This window comes from Ictidomys tridecemlineatus, chromosome 4 (genome assembly GCF_052094955.1).
Source record: "Ictidomys tridecemlineatus isolate mIctTri1 chromosome 4, mIctTri1.hap1, whole genome shotgun sequence".
NCBI lineage: Eukaryota > Metazoa > Chordata > Mammalia > Rodentia > Sciuridae > Ictidomys > Ictidomys tridecemlineatus.
In genome coordinates, this window is record NC_135480.1 from 184,985,155 (window position 1) to 185,007,312 (window position 22,158).

The 22,158-nt window shown below is 40.3% G+C and overlaps 1 protein-coding gene across 11 annotated transcripts in view; it reads left to right on the forward strand.

Annotated features, from left to right (window-relative positions):
- Znf462 (zinc finger protein 462) overlaps nt 1-22,158 on the forward strand; it is a 136,845-nt gene that overhangs the window by 27,911 nt on the left and 86,776 nt on the right. The gene's annotated exons all lie outside the window — the stretch shown is intronic.

Consider the following 22,158-nt stretch of genomic DNA (forward strand, 5'->3'; position numbering starts at 1 on the left):
TCTTGTCAGTTGCCCCAGGGTGAGAACTTTAATAAGCAAATTGCACACACCTGGTTTTGCAAAATATTGGCCTAATGGGGCACATCCATTACCTGTGTACACACCCTTTCTCCCCACCCCTTTTTAAAGGGAGGCCTCAGAAATTGCTGCCCCCCCCCCCATTTAGCTTGTAAAACTTTCCTGTCTCCTTGCTCCCCTATGCTCTGATGGCTCAGAGGGTTGTGATCATTAACGAGCTCAGGTTGTTGCTGTCGCTGCTGCTGTCTTTTAGATTTGAAAGCAATGCCAGTGATGGGATGTGGTGAATGTGCGGGGGAGTCTGGTTAAAAGCGAACAGGGCTGGCGAACTCTCTTTGTCAGACTGTGCATTCCCCTGCCCTTCTCTTTGATTCGTGGCTACCACTGGTGTTTATACAACTTGCTCAGGTTCTTCTTGGTTTAAGAAAAAAAAACAAAAACAAAACCAAAAATAACCTGTTTCCCTGTTATTGAATGCAGGACACCAGGATTATTTGTATTTTTACTTCTATTCATTCATTCAACCATTTATTGAGGGATTGGAGTTTGAAAGTAGGTCCTTGTGCATGCTAGGCAAATGTTCTGCCACTGAGCTACAGCCCAAGCCTTCGCAAACGTTAATTGAGCATTTGACTACTTCTGAGGCTTTGTGCTAAATTCGGCTTTGGGAATGAAAGACCTAGATCCCACTTTCCAGAGGCTCGTAATCTAACATTGACCTTGGCATATGTCAGCAAGTGTGACCTATCCCCACACCTGGAAGTGCTGTGTTGTAATGAATTTCCTTTGGCCTCTGAGCTCTCTCTGATTGCTCAAGATCCCACCCTCCCCCACCAAAACTATTGGTATGTCTTTCTTGTCACCTGGTTTTCCCAGACCTGATGATTTATCTAGGTGATCAGGATATAGGATGGCCACCTTAAGAAGCTGAAGGCCACCTTGACACATATGCATATCCAGGCCAATTAATGGGTTGTGTTTGATGCTCGGGAATGTTTCATGCTTGCAACTAGAGCTTGATTCCACATTGATCTCAGATTCCATCTATCATCCTGCTAACATGCCCACAGGATTCCTGAACTGGACTTTTCTCCATTGGTTAACTCCTGTGTCCCCTTGGATGATATTCTGCCTGAAAGTTTATAAATTTTGGTGATAGAATTTAGCCCCTCCCCCCTTTTTGGCTATTCATTTATTTATTTATGGTACCAAGGATTGAACTCAAAGGCATTTAATCCCCGAGCCACATCCCCAGACTTTTTTTTTTTTTTTTTTTTATTTTGAGACAGGGTCTCACTAAGTTGCTTAGGGCCTCGATAAATTGCTGAGGCTGGCTTTGAACTTGTGATCCTCCTGCCTCAGCTTCCTGACCTTCTGGGATTATAGGCGTGTGCCACCATGCCTAGCTGGAATTTAGTTGTTTTGGCGATAAATAGTTATAGGCTCTCTTGGTCTTGACTAAGTTATGTGTGACTTCACTCTCCAAATCCGTTGTCAGCCTACCACTTGTTCATGGACGGACCTCCAGTTATAAACCCAGCAACACCTGAAGTACCCTTGCCAGGGACACTGGTTTGATGTTTCCCAGACATCTTTAGAAAAACTCCTTCCTGTCCTCCTAGAGTTCTTTTGGGCATATACAAAGTCAACATCTCTCTGCAGTCCTTTATGCCCACAGCTGTAGTTTTTACCTTTGTATCCTGGAGCGGGGCTTACATCCATTTACGGTGAGGAATACTTGAGTCGGATCCCCACTCATACCGATGTGCTTAGGCATAGCAGGGAGGAACATCAGGTTAGCCCACTGTGGCGAGGTCAGAGGGCATATGCTGTGATAAGGAACTCTAGAGGTCATTCCCTGCCTTGGTCTTCTGCACTGAAGCTCATGTCACTTGCATCATGCTGTGACAAGAAACAATATTGCTTCGGAGGGAGTGCCTGAGGGACTCCAGTTGTTCATTACCCTGAGATTACTGCCTTCTCTTGCCTGGAAATTTGCCAGCCATGGTGAACAAAGAGGTGACCCAAGCAACTTTCTCACTTTCATTCTTGAGGACTAAATGGCATCCTCAATATCTGATGGTTTCCTCTGTACCCCTGTGGTTAAGTAGAGTGTAAAGACAGGCTTTCTTATTTCTTTTTTCTTTTCTTTCTTTTTGTGTTTTTTTTTTTTTGAAAAAATGTTTTTAATGATGAATATGGTTAATACAGGAAATCAAGAAGATTTTTAGCCAATTTTGTGAGAATTGGTAAAAAGTCAAAGGTGGGACAGAAAATACATCTGGCTGAAGAGATGATGATTGATTTCTAGGAAGCGGGAGATTGTTGGGTATACTCACAGTATTGAAGAAGAGTTCTTCCTGGAATAAAAGTACAAAAAAAAAAAAAAAAAAAGAAGGCAAAGAGGAAAATGCATTTCCCTACTCCACACACCATGAGGCTCGTGCTCTGGTCGTTAGAAATTCTGAACATTTCTTGAATTCTCAGACTTTCTTGATTTTCAAAATCTAACACTTAATTCCAAAATAATCTTTATCCATCTCTGTGTCCCCCCTCTCTCGGTTATCTGTGTCCCCTGAAAGTTTGAAAACAAGTGACTTTTTTCTCATCTCTGTTGGCGGACACACACGGTGGGCCTTTCGCCTTCTCTGTGGAAAGAATGGAAACAGAGCAAGCAGCCAGAGGACCTCCATACAGACTGACATTCCTCGCTTCTGCTTTTGAAGTTAAGATGGTCACGGGAGAGAAAAATATTTTCGGTTCCAAGCCTAAGAAAAGGACATTCCTTTTAGTCTTGGCGCTCTTGTTTTTCATGGTGTTGATTTATTTTAGAATCATCCTCAGTCCCATTAATAAATCACATCTGAAAATCAAATCACTTTTGCAAGTTCTTCCCCTCTCCATGCCCTTGATTATAGAAAAGGTGGCGTTTCCTCAGATTCCTCTGAAGTAGCTTAGGGTATATTTTCCTGGCATTTTTTCCCCCTTCTGGATGGATTCCCATTGTTGATCAAGCACATTCAAGAAAGTTTTCCAAAGAGTCCTGGGAGACCCATCCATGCATTCTGTTCTGTTAAACAAAGCAAAAATTAAAAAAAAAAAATACACACAAAAATTAAAAAAAAAAAAAAGAAGTTTAGCTTTTCACCTTGCTGTGGAGAAGGAAATCTCAGAGGGATCATTTTCCTTTCAGGAAAATTGGGGTTTTTAGGTTAAATTCCACATTATACAAATCCCCTTATGACTTGAGAACCTATGCAATCAACCATGTGTCTTCAAAATGTATTTCTCTGTTGAAAGAAAAGGGAGTTCCATTTGAGGTGGTTGATTAAGACATGAAGACAAGGTCTGAAATTGGTGGTGGCCCAAGGTCACTGGTAGAACTAATGGGCCATTTGAAAATTATTAGCAGCTGGTTTAATAGAGTTTTAATAACTACAGCTGCGTCAGAGAATCCAAGCACAAGGCATCCAGAATGTTCCCCTTGAGGTCCTTTCCCTGATAATCCTGGCATCCTTTGAACAAAGGTGCAACTTGGATTGAAGATTAGGTAGCAGAATACATGAGCATGTAACAGAAGCTTTATTAGCTTCAGGTTCTTGACCTTTAAAAAAAAAAAAAAAATTCTGGTAGCATTAAACTTCACCCACCACCTTGTGTACTTCCCTGTGTCCCAACTAGTAACACTGCAACCTCGATGTCTTACAATGTTGGAGAATTTCCGTGTCTTCTCTTTCTTTTCACCTAAGTTTTAATCATATCTAAGGATTTGTGAGGTTTAATTTGCCATACTCTGAGGCTGTGGAGAAAAAGACAACTGGAAGAAATACCAATTAAGTCAAGATTCTGATTTCATATCATATAATAGAAGAGTAATTTGCTTAGATCTTTACCTTCATATCTGGAGGTTCGAGTGCGCGCGCACACACACGCACACGCACTCGTACACGCAGGTATATATAAATAATTTTTGGTCTGCAAAGAAATAGGCCTGTTTCCTTCATCTGTCATCTGTACCTTGCTAACCCAGAGGCTTGACGAGGAGGAGAAATGCGGAGAGCATTCCACTGTTAATGGATTCCACAGCCATGAGTCACCCTGGCCTCAGGCTTCTCCCCTTGGCCTCATCCTATTCCTGCTCTCAAAGTCAGAGGTCTGGATCTCCAGTTACTGACTTTTTGAAAGTGAGAAAGAAGGGGGAAGATGACACAGGTGACATAAAGCAAGAATCTTCTTGTATATTTCTAAGCAAATTCCTAAAATACACTATCAAAGCATAAAAGTAGTAGAGGTCAGGTTTAGAGAAATCCACACCTTACATTGATTTGCAAAACACTTTATCAACTAAACCAGGGACTTTCTGTATGCATTCTATAAATTTATGCTCCTCAACAACCCCAAGAAGCGGAATCATCTCTGTGACCCACAGAGATCAAGCTACTTCCCCCAAATCATGGCTGGTTCTGTGCCAGGACAGACACCCAAACCTTGTCTGCTGAGCAGCCCTTTCCAGTACACCACGGATGACTCACCTACAAATGACAAATGTTCGTAGGCTTTTCAAGGAAGTTGAGGATATTAGGGGACATCCTCTGACCTTGTGAGGATGTATCATCATGGAAGGAAATCACCATGGTCTTCATTAGAATCGTCCTTGGAGCTAGTGCTCAGATGGCTTGCAATGGCTGTGTAGAAAGGACTTTCGTGATGTCTAAGGATGTAAAGGTTTGCAAAGATAACCATTGCGCAGTGCAATTGTGAACAGTCCTGTCAATTGTTTCCTTGTGCTGTTACTTCAGATGTAACTCATCCCCAGACTAATAGGTTTAAAGCACCAGGTTTAAACCAGGTTTAAAGCTCTGATGGAGAAGGGCAAGGGGCCATGCTAGTGGTACTCAGGAGGGGGCAGAAACTGTATTTTCTAACTGTATGTTTAATCTTCACCATGTTGTGCGGTGGATCCAATTTTATTGTTTTTCCTGTTTAGCATATGAGAACTGTTATTCCTATTTAGCCTAATAGAGAACACAGGCTTAGTCGGGTTGAGTGGCTTGCACATGCTTGCAGATGTGCGTAGTGTCAAGACAGGGCTGTGAATGCAGGTCAGTTGGGCTTTCCTTTGTGCAGTGCTCTTTGAGATGATTAAGAAACCTACTACTGTTATTTCTGGAGGACCAAAAAAGTCCTGAAAACAGAGGTTAAGAATTATTGGTGAGACTGTGTGCCAAAATAGTTTTCATGTATTAAGTTTAATCTTTACTTTGATCCTATGAAATAGTAACCATTTTTTAACCACTTTACAGGGGAGGGAGTGGAAGCATGGAAAGGTTATACATTTAACCAAGATGGCACAATTGTTTTGTGGTAAAGACTGGATTCACCCTCAGGCAGGTGAGCTCTGTTATGGTTTGGATGTGGTGTCCCCCAAAAGCTCACATATGTGACAATGCAAGAAGGTTCAGAGGAGAAATGATTGGGTTGTTAGAGTTTTAACCCAATCAGTGATTTAATCCCTCCGGGGTAAGGACTAATTGAGTGGCAGCCGGAAGCGGTAGGGTGTGGTCAGAGGAGGCGGGGAATTATGTCTGACTCAGGGGTATATATATTTGTATCTGGCAAGTGGAGACCTCTCTCTCTCTGCACCTGGGTGTGAGCTGCTTCCCTCTGCCACACGCTTCGCCATGATGTTCAGCCTCATCTCAAGCCCCAGGAAATGAAGCTGGCTTTCTAGGGACTAAGATCTGAAACCGTGAGCCCTCAAATAAATTTTTCCTTCTCTATAGTTGTTCTGGTAGGATCCTTGAGTCACAGCTCCCAAAAAGCTGGCTAAAACAGGCTCCAAGCCCATTCTCTTGACTGCCTTGTTAGGCAGCCCAAGTGCCCACGTGCCAAATTCAACACAGCCTTCATTGGTTGAACGTGTTTTCCCACCTGGTCCACTCTGGGGTTTGGTGTATTCTGAAAATGATCCGTTTCACAGTGGTGGGTAATTGAGGCATTGTGCTTTGAGAAGGACCTTTTCTCTCAAAAGAAAGAGAAGATGTAAAGTTATGACTTCCAATTGTTCTGAAAGTCAATATGCAGACTTCTTTTTTGAATGAGAGGGATCCCTAACTTGTTGGTCTTCATCTTAGAAAATGTAAAGGTATTACGGGGCTATAAGCACATCACCGGATGGGATTAGGTTGCCTATTTAAATCCTTCACTCCAGATGTTCAGCTGCCTTAGGTGGCTACCTCAAGGTCACAGCCAGTGAAAACTCTTGGACAGTCCTTTGTTCAAAGGATCCTTCAAGGTTGTCAAGGTTTATGCTAACACCAGAGCCCTGCACTTCAAGTGGCTTTTGAGTACTTGAAATGTGCCTAGTCCATATAGATAATGTTGTTCTAATTCTAAAATACATTGAATTTTCAAACTTCTTAGAAAAAGAATGAAAAATATCTTACCAAATGAGTTTTTATATCGATTGTTCAAATTATATTTTTGGATATATTAGGCAAGATACATTATTGGAAATACCTACAACCTGTTCCTGGCTGCTAGAAAATTTAAAAATCACATATATGGCTGACGTTATATTTCTGTCTGACAGTGCTGATCTGGGTAATTTCCTTGATATCTAGTTAAATAGAAAATACATGGGAATGCAATTATCACGGGCTAAGCACCATCACTGAGCACCATCTGCTTCAACTATTCCAACCTAAGGAATTATTGCTACTTAGGTGATATTCTACACCTTTGTTGGCAGTGTTCTTTTTAAAATCCAGTTAAGAGTTTTTTTGTGTGTTTTTTTTTTTTTTTTTAAGTTTTCATCTATCCCCAAGAATAGACTGCTTTTAACATAGGTTTAAAAATCAAACTTAGACCACATTGCTTTAGTTCCTCTGGATGAGTCAGAGTATTGAGCTGGTTATTAGATGGAGTCCATTGAGAGGGAACGTCTGTTCTTTCTTCCTTCCAGTATCCTGGAGGTTTAACCCTCCTCTTCACCCCCAGCTGTGTTCCTGGCCAAGGCCTACAGCCTCTCATCCCTGGACACCTTCTCGGTTGCTGTATTAGTAGCCTGTGTCTCATTTGCCCTCCCTGCCCCCAGAAGCCCTTCATAGTGCTGCCAAAATAATCTTCAGAAGGACACAGCTTTCATTATACCACATTCCCCTGATTAAGGATGATAAAAGTTCCAGGTTGCTCTCCAGAGGAAGAGAGGGAGGGGAGAGTTTGACATTGGAAACTCCCTAGATGTTATCTTCTTTAAGGCCTTTGAGTTGGATATTTTCTAGTCCCCTTCTGTGGGTCTGGAAGGAGTTTGGATCTTGCCTGAGGTCAGGTGGTAAACTGCTGGAGCTGGATCTCATCTTTAGGGTGATGTCCTCTTAGCTCTCTTTGCTAAAACTTAGGCCTGGTTGCCTAACTTTCAAGAACATTCATTGCGAAACCCACACTGTCTTATCTTAAATCACGTCCTTTCTTTTCCCACCTGCTTTGGTTATCATAGCTCTCTCCACCTGTGCCCTCAGAAACTCCACCATAACAATCATCATAGATGGTTTGGGATTCTTTATTGGCTAATTTTTTGATGCAGTCTTGTCTAACTATATTTTAACTTCAAAGAGAAAGGCCATCCCACTTGTCCCCCTCAGAGTGTTTTGTTTATCTCCCACGTCTGATGGGCACTCAAATGTCCAGTAAGTACATGGTGCTGGCACATGGCAACTGCCCATAAATATTTTGTCTCAATTGAAAAGGCTTTTTTGTTGTTGTTGTTGTTTGTTTTTTAACCGAGGCAAGTCAGTGATTTCCTTCATCCCTAGTCTAATTATGAGATGGAGTGGATTCTTGGCATTGACAAGGAACTTCTAAGTCAGACTTTACCTCATTGAGTCACCTAATCTCAGGATCTTGACTGTGGCATGAGGGCGACATAGCTGGTATCCCATATATGTCTGGAGAGTAATGGAGCATATTGATTCTTGCATTTCCTGCAGAGACATTTAAGACACTTCTATATGTTTGGGGGTTAAGGTTAAATATATGCCCCCATGAGGACAGTGCCTGTACCCTCTATAGCGCTTCACGGAACAAAACTGAACATTAGATGGAATGGTCAGTGGGTTGAGGGATTGATTGAAGTTTGTCTTCAGATAAGTGTTCCTGCTGAACCTTCTTTGTCTAGTGGGACATCCCTGCTGCTGTCTGAAGTTTATGACCATCACAAGCAAGTCATTGACATTTGGTCCGTTTGTTCCTAGGCAGTTAGTGTTCTGTGGTCTGTCTTGGCTGTTGCTGCCTCTTGTTCACTTGCCCACAGTAACGTGTGGACTCGTATTCATTATTTAAACACCAAAGTGATCACACCCACTTGTTCCCTAAAATGTGGGCTGACTTGTTGGCCATCCACTTGTAGACTTGGGGATTTTTTTAAGAGACAATTGAGCTTCTCTGATTTCTCTGAAAACACTTAAAGTTTAAAAATAATTTCCAGTTTGTAAAACCCACATACATATAAAAAAATATACAAACGTTATAGAAGCTGGATTTCAGACAAAGTAGAAGTTCTTTTCAACTCCACGTTCAATGACGACTTCGGTCTTCATGGTTTGGGGCATACAGCTTCCAGTTGTTTTCCTGTATTTAGATAATAGCATTTTATCACCATTTGATCAGACTCTGCACTCTGTTTGCACTTAAGTTTCCCCAGGAGAAGGCTGGGTTTTGGTACGCAGGCACGGGAGCTGGATGTTTGAGGCTCTTTGTGGTGACAGGAGAATTTCGTCTGTACTGTGTTGAATTTTGGCCATCTGTGACCTCGTTCTCTTTAATATGTGGCTCTTTAAAGACTTATTTTTTAAAGTAAATCCACAGAAATAAACTGTTCGGAGACCAGTTCGTTCCTTTCAATACTGATATTTCTCATCTTCAAAATACACCAGTCTTCTGGAATGCAGTAGTGTTTTATGAGTGTAAGTTGCATTTCATAAAGACACTCTTTGTCTGAAATGTCATTGTCACAGGCAGCAACAGCCTAAGGAGCATGGTAATGCGCACAAGGATATGAGTACAGGAGGATGAAGGCAGAACTTACCATTAAGTGCCCAACCGCTAAACCTGCCTGGAATCCTTAGGATGGCATTGGGATGAAGGGAGATGACCTGTGCTTGAGAACAGAGAGGACAAGTCCTGCAGAAGGGCCCCGCTCATCTGCCCTGGAATAGCCTCCAGCCACAAGCCAGGCCTCTGCTTTGTGGCCAGATGGGACTGAGGCTAAAGCCTTTTTCTAATTCTGATCCTCAGCGTCTCCACCAGCCCCCGCTCTGCGCCTCTCCTCCACATACACGCAAACACATCAGCCCATCAGTTCAGCAGTATTATTAATGTTTGATTCTTTATTTCCTCAGTGCTAAGACATTTCCCCCTACATTCATACATTTCTTAAAAGGGAGACTTGTTAAAATCAAAGTTGATATTGAGTGTGCATGAAGTTTACCCTTCAATCTATTATTAAACTGGATCTTATAATAAACTTGTTTCCAAATGGTGGAAGAACAACATATAGGTTCTGGACTCTGGCTACAGCTGGGGTTGAACAGTGCACAGTCTCAGCTTCAAGGACCTAATAATGCAGTGTGGGAGATAAGCAGATAGTTGTGTGAATAATGCTTGGGAAGTTCAGAGGTACTTAGGAGATGTCTTAGGGGTGCAGCAAGGCTTGGTAGAGAAGGTGGTACTCAACTGGGGATACTTTTGCCTCACCAGGGGGCATTTTGCAATACCTTTGGAGAAACCAGTTAAGACACTGTTGGGCTATCACTGCTGGGGTCAGGGGAAGATGCTACTGGCATCTAGTGGGTGGCCAAGGACTGGAATGATGCTAAAGTATCCTACAGTGCCCAGGACAGTCCCCACAGCAAATAGTTATCTGGCTCCAAATGTCAGTGGTGCTGAGGATGAGAAACACTGGTCTAAATTGAGACTGAAGGGTGAATGCTCATTGATAGTGCTGGGGGAGTGGGTCAGGATGAAGGGAGTTATAGGATTCCAGGGAAAATGTGTGCTGTAGTGAAGAATGGCACGTAAATAGTGGCTAAGTAAGGTTTCAAAGTAAAAGTTTCCTATAATTGGTTCTTAAGAAGTTTGTTTCTGACTTTGGCGAATTTGTTTTAGCAGAATTTGTTTTAATTACAAAAGGCAAGATGTGAAGGATCCAGAAAGGAAGGCGTTTCAGTGAAGGCAGTTTGCGCAAAGGAGGAATTCATGATAATTATATGTGCCAGAAAGTATGGCAAATGTTGCTGTATGTTCATTATCCAGAGTATTCCATACAACAACCCTGTGGAATATGGGTTACTTTGCATAGATGAGGAAATAGAGGGCTTAGAGAACTTAAATATTTTGGCAAGGGTTCATATAGTTCATAAGTCATGGAGTTGGAATTCAACCCAAGGTATATTTGACTCCACCTGAACCTGTATTGCAGAAAAGAAGATAGTCCAGAGAGGCTCGTGTGTGTGTGTGTGTGTGTGTGTGTGTGTGTGTGTGTGTGTGTGTTTCCTGGATGGAGCAGAGTTTAAGGTGGGAATGACTGAAGTAGCCAAAGAGAAATTGAAAATACAGAGGGGATAACTATAAGGTGGGCTCCCTAGTACAGAACTGGATCAAGAGCCCAATTTAAAGCCTCAGACTTAGATGCTGGTATGTAGGAGTATGCCTTCCATTATGAGAGATGGTCTACAAGAGGGAAATGATAGGTATCTGTGGAGATGAGGAACGGAACACCAGACAGTAAGTGAAACCTCTTAGACACAACAGAAAATGGGCGACAGTTAACTATGTGAATGTCAGATTACTAAGTAGAGGTGAAACTGAATCTGTGGAGGTACCTATCTAAGGATGTACAAAGAAAATTTGGTAGAAAGCACTCATTGAAGATGGGTCTAGGGTTGAGATTTTTTTCAAATGGTCTGAGGGAAAATTAATAAGTTGAATTTCATAATATGAACTCAGATTTCCTTCCACTTGCTTTAGTTCCTTTAAGGAAGGAGAACTTAGAATGTAGCTTTTCTTTCCATAGAAATTTAAAGACTCTTAAATGTTGGAGTAGAGCAACTTACTGATTGAGAATTATTGATAGACAGTGATAGGGTTTGGATGTGAGGTCTCCCCTAAAGGCTCACATTTGAGACAATGCAAGAAGGTTCAGAGGAGAAATGATTGGGTTTTAAGAGTCTTAACCCAATCAGTGATTTAATCCCCTGGTAGGGATTAACAGTGGTAACTGAAGTGGTAGGGTGTGGCTGGAGGAGGTGGGAATTGGGTATGTATTTGTATCTGTTGAGTAGAGTCTCTCTCTGCTTCCTGATCACCATGATGTGAGCTGCTTTCCTCCACCACCCTCTCCTGCCATGTTGTTCAGCTTCACCTTGAACCCCAAGGAATGGAGCCTGCTGTCTATGGATGGAGATCTCTGAAACTGTGAGCCCTTAAAAAAAAAAAAGAAAACCTTTCCTCCTCTATAATTGTGCTGGTTGGGTCTTTAAGTCACAGCAGTGAGAAAGCTGACTAGAACAGACATATATAATCAATTAAATATTATCTTCATTAACTTAGGGATAGACAGATATAATCAATTAAATATTATCTTCATTAACTTAGGGATAGACAGATATAATCAATTAAATATTGTCTTCATGAAGTTAGGGCTGGAGTCTTAAAAATCAGTGGATATAGATCATCTGAGATCATTTACTTAAGAACACCAAAAGGAATGTCATGGTATGCAGAACAGTCAGAATTCTTTGTGACCTGAAGTGAGGAAGTAAAATTCATTGATGACCAGTCTCTTGTCAAATCACTCTTGTCCAATCAAATTGCTTTTTACTTGGTGATTATTTTTTTTTTAATGTTAAAGTCGTAAAATCTTGTTGAAAAAATTTCAAAACATTAGGTAGAAGATTAGTCATTGATCTGTACCTATACCCAGATAATCTCTTTTCCAATACTTAACTTTTTTTTTTCTTGTATAAATGCATTGGCTAGCATTTCCGCAATAATGCTAACAGTGATTATTCTCATCTGCTTTTTATTTTAGTTTTTCTAGTTTTATCATTATGATGCTTAGTTTATCTTAAATTTTCATCAAATGCTGTTCAGGCTCTTTGTTATTGATCCATTTTTTTTCCTTTTGATCTCTGTTTTCTTGTGTTGAAATTTTTGCTTCAGAATTTGTAAGTAACATTGGTGTTCTCCTCCTCATTCTCCTCCTCCTCCTCCTCCTCCTCCTCCTCCTCCTCCTCTATTGTTTAGAAGTAATTGATATCTGTGTTATATTCTTTTGAAACATATTTGTAATAGTCTTATACTTTAGGCTAGACAGCTTAAAAAGCATCTGGTTGACTAGTTCCTTGAAGTCTTTTAAAACTCTGTTGTGGTTAGGTTAGCTTTTTTCCCTAGTCTTCCTTTTTTTTTTTTTTTTTTCTCTCCTTGGATTAATTTTGGCAATACATGTTTCTGGGCAATTATTCATTACATTAAAGCTTTGTAAATATTGCCACACTAGGTGTAGTAATTTAACAATATATCTCCTTTCTGTTTCATTTATGGATATTTTCTGCTTATTCTTAACTTTCTGTATTTGTGTCTTTCCTTTTTTCCTTAATTAAGCTAGCTAGTTATTTGTATTAGTTTACATATTATTTTAAAAGATTACTATAATCTTTAAAATATAATGGTAGCTGAGTCAGTTTTGTTACTATTTGATATTTTGATTCCTGATTTTTTTAAAATACTTTTTTTTTAGTTGTAGTTGGACACAATACCTTTATTTTATTTATTTTTTATGTGGTGCTGAGGATTGAACCCAGTGGCTCACACTAGGGTTTGCTAGGCAAACGCTCTACCATTGAGCCACAAGCCCAGCCCAATTCCTGATTTTTTTTTTTTTAAATCGTTATTGTTGATACCAGGGATTGAACCCAGGGGCACTTAGGAATGTCAGGTATGCAGAATAGTCAGAATTCTTTGTGAGGAAGTAAACTTCATTGATGACCAGTTTCTTGTCAAATCACTCTTGTCCAATCAAGTTGCTTTTTACTTGGTGATTATTTTTAAATGTTAAAGTCGTAAAATCTTGTTGAAAAAATTTCAAATCATTAGGTAGAAGATTAGTCATTGATCTTTACCTATACCCAGATAATCTCTTTTCCAATACTTAACTTTTTTTTTTTTTTTCCTTGTATAAATGCATTGGCCCACATCCACATAGTCTCACTAAGTTGCTTAGGGCCTTGCTAAATTGCTGAGGCTGGCTTTGAATTCAAGATCCTCCTGCCTCACCTTCCCATGACCCTGGGATTACAGGCATGGGTCACCATGTCCCCCTCTGATCATAATTAAATCCTCTTTTCTTTATACTTAAGTTAGATGTTTTGATTCACTTAATCATTTCTTGGTCATTCTTGATGAGTTATTTTTTGATTCACAATTTTCATAGAGCTATGGAATTTCCTCTAAGTACCACTTTTATCAAAAAAGTTACATTCTTTTGTAACTTTTTTTTTCTTCTTCTTTTTATTTTTATTGGTATTGGAGAAGATTGAACCTAGGGGTGCTCTACCACTGGGCTGTATCCCCATCCCTTCTTACTTTTGAGACTCTTTGGCAGAGAATCCCAGGCTGACCTTGAACTTCATCCTCCTAACTCGGCCTCCTGTGCCATTTGGATTATAGGTGTGAACCACTGGGCTTGGCTAATATGTAATATTTTAAAAATTATGTTCTGCAATTGAATTTTTGTGATTATCCCAGAAATCATTTATAATTTTCCAAGTGTTTGGAAATTTGTTTCTCTTTTCCTCTAGCTTTATTGAATTGTGAGTAGAAATTATAGACATTTTTCCACTTGTAATTTATTGTCTCTTAATTCTGTCATTAAAGACTTTTGTAAACCTCCATGGGTACTTAACAACCTTTGTAAATATCTCACAGATGCTTGAAAAAAATGAAAGTATGTGAGCTGGGGATGTGTGGCTCAGTGGTAGAGCGCTTGCCTAGCATGTGTGAGGTACTGTGTTCAATTCTCAGTGCCACATAAAAAATGCATAAATTAAAATTAAGGTATTGGTTCCATCTACAACTAAAAAAGAAAAAAAGAAAAAAATTTAAAAAATACAAAGTATATTTTCTATTTCAGGGATATAAAATTTGAAATGTAGCTCTTGACTTGACTTTATTAATTATATTAATTGTATCTTCAGTTCTCTTTTCTTCATTTAGTCTGGTAAATGCTTATGCCTGATTCTTGTATCTGTTACTATTTTTTCCCTGTATTTATTTAGTGCCATTAGGGGTGTATAAACATTTGTAATAAATCTTCATTGTGAGTTGTACACTTTTTGTTATTAAGTGTTCATCTTCATCATCTTAAAAGCTTTTGTATCTTGAATTTTAACCGTGAATAATATTAATCATGAGCCCTACTTTCTCTTGCTTGATATATCTTTGGCCACATTAATATATTCAAACTTTTTGTGTCATTTGACTATATGTGTGTCTCATAAACAAAATGCAATTAGAGTTTTCTTTTTAATCCACTCTGGGGATATTTTCCGGAGGAGGAGTTATCCAATTCACATTTATTGAGATAACGTATACACTTGGTTGTAATTAATTTTATGCATTCTCTTTTATATTTCTGTGTAATTTCCTTTCTCTTCTGCCTTTTACTACACGATCTGCATTTTCTTTGATTTCCTTGCTCTAGCAATTAAAAAGCTGTATAGTCTGTTTTTTTGTTTTATTACTAATTAAATTTTTAACTTTAATTAATGTGTGTATCCCTCTGTTTGGGGTTTTATTGACTTCAGGAATGAAACAATGCCGAGTGTTTATCATGTCCTGCTATAGAGGTCGGGACATCTGCCCACGTGCTGTTTTCTTCACCCCACCTCTTAATTTTGTTGTTATGCTGGACAGTTTTTTCCCAATTCTATAGACTTTTATGATGACTATGAATTTATTATTGAAATGATTTCACTCAGGATTATAATTTTGTTTTGCAAGTAATATGAATTGTTCGATCTTAGTTCTGAGGGTAAGTGGTTTTGGTACACAAGGCTCGTTTGCTTCCCTGAAAATTCTGTCTGTGCTCCTGAGTTTGAGCCTTCTAGGTTGGATCTGTCATGCACCAATGAGTAGATTTGAAGAAAGTTACTTAGGAGCTGCATTCCTTGACTGTGCCAGTTGGAAATTGCTCTTTTCTTACTTCTATGCGTGGTTGGGAATTTAGTTGGGTCTTATCCTCTCTTTCTCAGTCCTGTGTAGATACTGCTTCACTGTTTTCTGTCACTGAATGTGACTGTGAAAAACTCGGAGGCCACCTAACTTCCCCCTGGGATCGAATGATTTTTAAATGCCTTAATGTTAATTGAATCCAGGGTTTGTCCTTGAAATCCTGTAACTTCACCAAAGATGTTTCCGTTTTGAGGATTCTGTATTACTTCTCCGTGGGACGTCAGCTACGCCAGCCTTTCAGATATTTGCCATCATGGATTTGAGCCTGTTTTGTTTTGCTTTGTTTTGCCTTGCTGTCTACATCGAGAAGACTTTTATCTGTGAGCTGGATCTCTGCCTTGAGACCTCATCTGTCATCTTCTCTACCTGCTTTCATCTTCTTGTCCGTTTCCCTCTGCATTCTGTGCCGTTTTTGAAGACTGTTTTCCACATCATCAACTTTGTTTTCTTGGTTTGTGGATTGTGCCTCTCCTAACTTTAATCTATTTATTAGTTCTACAGTGATACTATTTTTGTCATCAGTTTCTTTCTTCCACTGCCTGCTCCCCTTTCATCTGATTCTGATGTCTAATCATCTCATCTTTGATCTCTTCTTCCACAGCATCTCGGTTAATTGTTGTATATAATCTCTTTCTGTGTCCCGTTCTTTCAAAATTGATGGCTCCCCGGTCTTTTCCATGTCTTTCCCCGAGTGTCTTTCTTCCCATCTTGTCTCTGGGATAGAACAGTTGGAACTTTCTCTCAGCCCCCTGATAATGAAGGTGATTCTCTCTGGACATCTGCTCCTCTAGGCCACTCTGTTCTCCCTCTGAAACCTGGGTTTGAGTCTCGGTGGCTTGTCTTGTGTTCCTGGGTGGGATGTGGTGAATTTTATCTCTGAACTCTGTGAATATGATTTTAAGTTCTGTGTTTGGTTTGAGGACCATTGAGTTCTGTTGATGGGGGGGGGCAAACTTTTTTATTTTCTCTCTCTTTTTTCTTTTTTTCCTTCCTATTTTTCTCTTCTTTCCTTCAGCCAAGCCTTTGCTTACAGTTTGAGACAATTAGCCACCATTGTTTTCTGGAAGTTCTTCCTTAACTTAAAGCATATACGCTGCTTTTGAGGGATTTTCAAATACCTTTGTGTATTCAGTTGTTGGTCTTCACTCGGCGTTTAACTCTGCACCTTAGCTTTAGTGCAGCAATCAGATGACCAGAAGTGTTTTGTAATAAGATTTTATTTATCACAAAATCTTCTTGACGTGGAACATTCCAGGATCCTGAGGATTTAACCACCTCTTAGCATCTTCTGTATAAAATTTTCTAATTCTTTCCTCTGTAGACGGCCATATCCTACTTTAGAACTCTCAAGGACACCATGGCATGACCATTATGAAGTTGTTTTATTTTATTTTTTTTCCAGAGTTATACTGTAGAGTTTATATACTCATCTCATGACTGAATATTCTTTTGTTTTTTGATTTTTTTACAGTAATTTGTTTTAATTAGTTATACGTGACAGTAGAATGCATTTTGACACATCATACATAAATGGAGTATAACTTCTCACTCTTTTGGTTGTACTGTTGTAGAATCATACTGGTCCTGTAATCATATATACATACAGGGTTATAAAGTCCAATTCATTCTACTATCTTTCCTATTCCCATATCCCCTCCCCTATCTCTACTCCTTGCTGACCAATTCAGAGTACCTCTGTTTTTCCCTAGCCCCTGCCCTCTATTGTGGATTAGCATCTGCATATCAGAGAAAATATCCAGCTTTTGTTTTTTGGGGATTGGCTCATTTCACTTATGATATTCTCCAGCTTCATCCATTTACCTGCAAATGCCATAATTTCATTCCTCTTTAAGGCTGAGTAATATTCCATTGTGTATATATACACCACATTTTCTTTTTCCACTAATCTGTTTAAGGGCATCTAGGTTATTTCCATAGCTTGGCTATTGTGAATTGAGCTGCTATAAACATTGATGTGGCTGCCTCACTGTAGTATGCTGATTTTAAGTCCTTTGGGTATAAACTGAGGAGTGGGATAGCTGGGCCAAGTGGTGGTTCCATTCCAAGTTTTCTGAGGAGTTTCCATACTGTTTTCCAGAGTGGTGGCACCAATTTGCAGTCCTACCAGCCATGTAGGAGTGTGCCTTTTCCCCCACATCCTTGCCAACATTTACTTGTATAATTGATATCAGCATTGGTTGGGCCCTGACATTTGTTCTTTTAAGGACAGTGATTGTCTTTTTTGAGTGTGTATTCTTACTTGCTTCTGATGATGGATCTGCAACTTAGTATTTTTCCATTAATTGCTGAATAAGAAGTTAAATATTTCCAAATATTAGTTCTGTTATGCTCTCTTGTGGTTTGAATGTGAGGTGTCCCCCAAAATCTCACGTTCGAGACAATGCAAGAAGGTTCTGAGGAGAAATGTTTGGGTTATAAGAGTCTTAACCCCTGATAAGAATTAACTGGGTGGTAATTGAAGTGGCAGGGTGTGGCTGGAGGAGGTGGGAAATGGGGTGTGGCTTTGGTTATATATTTGTATCTGGTGAGTGGAGTCTCTCTCTGCTCTCTGATCATCATGTGAGCTGGTTCCCTCTGCTACACTCTTCTGCCATGTTGTTCTGCCTCACTTTGAGCCCCAAGGAATGGAGCCAGCTTTCTATCGACTAAGACCTCTGAAACCATGAGCCCTCCAATAAACCTAGCCTCCTCTATAATTGGTGCTGGTTAGTCACATCATGCTCTTCAAGGACTGCTTTGCTGTTATTTTGCTCATTCAATCAACGTCAATTGACGTAGGGCTCCTGAGCAGTCGAGAGGGGATGCCCTGGTAGCTGGTGGTCTGTTTCATCCTGGAAGAAAAACTCGAGCTTGGGTATAAAACATCGTGAGCATTGGATTTGCTGTGAGGGTGTGTTAGAACAGATCCTTGGCCTCCCCTCTGGAGTTTCTGATTCAAGCCTTGGGCAGAACCTGAGAATTTGCCTTCTTCCCAAATTCTTGGATAAAGCAGATGCCATTCATCCAGGGAACAGACTTTGAGAACCTCTGCCTTCATGCATGGGGGTAATAAGTTAGATGTGCAGAATGTCAGTAAACATTGTCCATGGAGGAAGAACGTGAACCAATGTGCAAATCGCAGTATCTTCTCACTAGAACGATGGTCAACTTTTGTAGGAGACCTGTATGAAAGTATTTAATAAGTTGATCTCAGATGTTCTGATATTTTTACCAGTTTTTTTTTTTTATGTCTACCAGATGGGTATTTAAAAAACCACTAGGAATCAAGACAGATAAATAAAGGGTAGAGTAGTGTGGGTCAATAAAGAAAAGTATTCTAAGTTGCAGTTGGTTTGATGGCAGTGTATAGTTTGAATTGAAATTTGCTATCAGCAAGGTTCTGGTATCATTGGTCTGAGCCCCTTCTAGATGTGCCACAGGGAGGTTGGCTTTCTTGCCAGGCCTCCGTCGGACCGACTGCACTTTCCCTACCTTTTTTAACGTGGAACTGACCCTGATATTTTCAGTTACCCTTAAGGCTTGTTCAGCCAGTCTCTCTTCACTGATTCGTTGGCAGTGCACATTTTCCATAAGAAACAAGACGATGTTTCTCGTGGGGTAGATTTGGCAGGCGTAAAGCTACTCCATAACCTTGTTCTCATTCCATGAGGTTGGATTCTGAAGAAAGATAATTCAGTGTTATAGCTCTTGTTTTTTCTTTGCATACCTTTGTCAGCAACTTTCCGTCTTCCAAATGTGTTTCCAAAGTATGAACGCACGGCTTGCATACCTAAGTAGCTCTTTGAACAGTCAGACTGCAGACAATGTATTTTGCACCTTTTCAGTTAATCTCCTGAGTGTGAATTCAGGGCAGAGGAGAAACTGGGGGGGTGGGGGTGGGGGGGCGGATTATTCTGGAATCTGCCTCCCCAGTGAAGAAAGATGCTTGTTACTGAGAATATATTGAGAATACGTGAATCGTTGCTGGCAAACTGAATAATACTTAGGGAGTCTCCCTACTGCTGGATTCCTTTCTCAGTTTAGGGAATTCGTCACCAGAGAATGTTCCAGAAGGATAGGCAGGTTCCTTTTCTTGAGACCTCAGTTTCACTATTTTAAAAATGAAGATGTTGGACCAGCTTGGACTATCTGGTCTTTAAGATCTCCTCTCCAGTGAACATGATGGCCTTATGGGTGATTAACTTTTATAGTGGGCTCTTCTCTTTGACTTAAGGAGAGCACAAGTAATATATTGTTTCGATGTTTTCCAGGGATACTAAGGAGAGAAAACTCCTACCTGAATGGGTTACACTGCCTGCCACTGAAAATGTTCTTACAGTTTTGATATGTAGGGGGAGAATTGTTCCTCGTTCTTTCCAGAATACTTTGCAAACAAAAATTAAAAGGATTTGGGGAGGAAAGGTGACCCGATGGTCTCAAGTAGAGATACAGGTGGTGCCCCAGGTGTCATATCAGCTGGGGCTGCTTAGTATTGTGATATATTTGTGGGTGGACTGGACCAATGTAGAGGGATGAGGAGGAAGAGGAAGATGGCCACTTAAATATCAAGCACAGATGAGGACTTTCTGGTATCCTGGTAGTCAGCTAATCACTGTGGTGTGGCTTCCTGAGTTGGGAGTTGTGTAACACTAAGTGTTCATTTTTCTCATCTATTAGAGGCTTTCTGGAAGTGCTCACGTTCCTAAACATTGGTATGAGTTGATTCCACTGGTCAATTTCTCCAGGAAGCAGGCATGCACATAGGTAGTCATTCATACCACAGATCTCATTAGGGCCAGACCTGTGCTGGGCTCTGGGGATATAAGAGCAAAGAAGAACACATTATTCGTTCTCTGAAGAGTGATTTTGAGTAGCCTAGGGGCCCATCACTTTGAAAGAAGATAATTTTACACATTGGGGAGAAGAAAATATGCCTTGTGTTTTTTGCAGAAATTTTTAGTTGGAGGCCACTTGCTAAATGTAGAACTGGACCATTTTTTCATGACATTGGCCTTTATTCCCAAAGCCCACAGGATTGTCAATGGCACAAGGGCCTTTCCACTAAAGAAAGATACTCCAAATAGTCATATCCCTTAATCTTGGATTCTCCTTGGAAAAATTTTGGCAAAATTCCAAAACCAGGAAAATAGAAAAAACTCATGATATCATTTGGCTGCTGAGATCAATTAGAGCCACAGAGTTGTAAATCTTAGAGCTGGGAGAAAAGGTATCGATTTTACTGGGCCAGAAACTGGCCAGCCGGGACCCAGGAAGGGCTTGTAAAATCAGGTGGATTAGATGCAGAGACTGAAAATACGTAGGGATCACTTGTGAGAGGGTGTCCAGTCTCAGCACCATTGACATTTTGGATAAAAGAATTCTTTCTTAGGAGAGTTTCCCTGTGCATCCTAGAGTGCTTAGCAGTGTCCCTAGCCTCTACCCACTAGATGCTGGCAACACCCTTCCAACTGTGGTAGCTAAAACTATCGGCAGATATTGTCAGATATCCCTGTGTTGGGGGCAATGGAAAATTTCCCTGATCACTACTTTGATAATATAGGATTAGTAGAAGAATTCAGTTCTCATTACCAGTCTTTTTCTTGTTGTGGTCAGTTAGAATCTTATCATTCAAAAGCTCTGACTCATTTTTTTTTTTAATTCACTCCTTCATTCATTCAACTCATATTTGCAGAGTACCTATTGGGTACACGGAGTATCCTGTAGATAGTAATGTGAACAAGTCAGACAGACAACCCACTCTTGGGTACTATGTTCCAGTGGGAGGGACAGACTACAGAAAAACAAGTGCCATGTCCACAGGAAGGAAACAAAGTGTCCCAATGTGGTAGAGAGGAACTGTGGGTGTCATTGTGGGAAGGGGGCTCACATTCACTAGAGAAATGGTGGCAAATGTGAGAGGGAGTTGTCAGGGCAACCCCCTTGAAAGATAGACCTTTAGAGCCTCGTCTTGAATTTTGAAGGTAGCGCATGGAGATTGGCATTTGTGCGTCTCTGAATAATCATAAAAAGTAAGGGAATGAATTTAATAAGGAAAAAAGTCTTAAAATATGAGAAGGAAACTTGTATAACCATCCCTTAGACAAAAAGGTTGAACACCCTGGTCTAATCTCTTCATTTAGCAAAATGATCAAAGTAAGGGCCTCAAAAGAATCGCTCAAGGTAAAGATGGCAGGCGGAGACATCACACCTACTGTCACTTTTTGGTTTCAGTGACCCGAGAACAAATTCTTTAATTGGCTGGATAAAGCATTTCTGCGTGGCTTTTTTTTGAACAGCCCAGGAGTGAACAAGCTGAAACTCCTAATCTGCTTGGATGAAAGTGGGTGTTTTTTCCTGTCGTACCCCCTGCTGGGGATTGGTCCCAGGGCCTCACATATGCTAGGCAAGTGTTCTACTCTTGAGCTGCATCCTCAGCCCCTAGAGTGGGATTTCTTCATTAAGGATTTATGGGATGTGGGGCTTGGCCAAGTACCTGAACACTAGTGTTTTCACGTGGTGATGAAGTCTGCAGTTGTGTTGACAGATAAGTGTCTAAGCTTTTTTTTTTTTCTTTTAAGAATAAACTTACATGGTGAAAGTAGATTGGCGACTGTAAGAAAAAAATTTTCTTAGCTGTTCTTTTTTCAAAATCCTAATTCTTGGGTATCTGCCAGGCCTATACTGTCAGAATCTATTAATTTATTGAAGCAAGGGTGGGAACACCAATGGATCTGCATAAGCCAGTTGGTTAGTTTGATAAGCAGAAAGGACGGCTTTCCAATGGCTTCTGCTACAGGTAGAGGCTAAGAGGAGGGGAAATACAATCAGTCTCCTGTTGTAGGAGGACTTGAA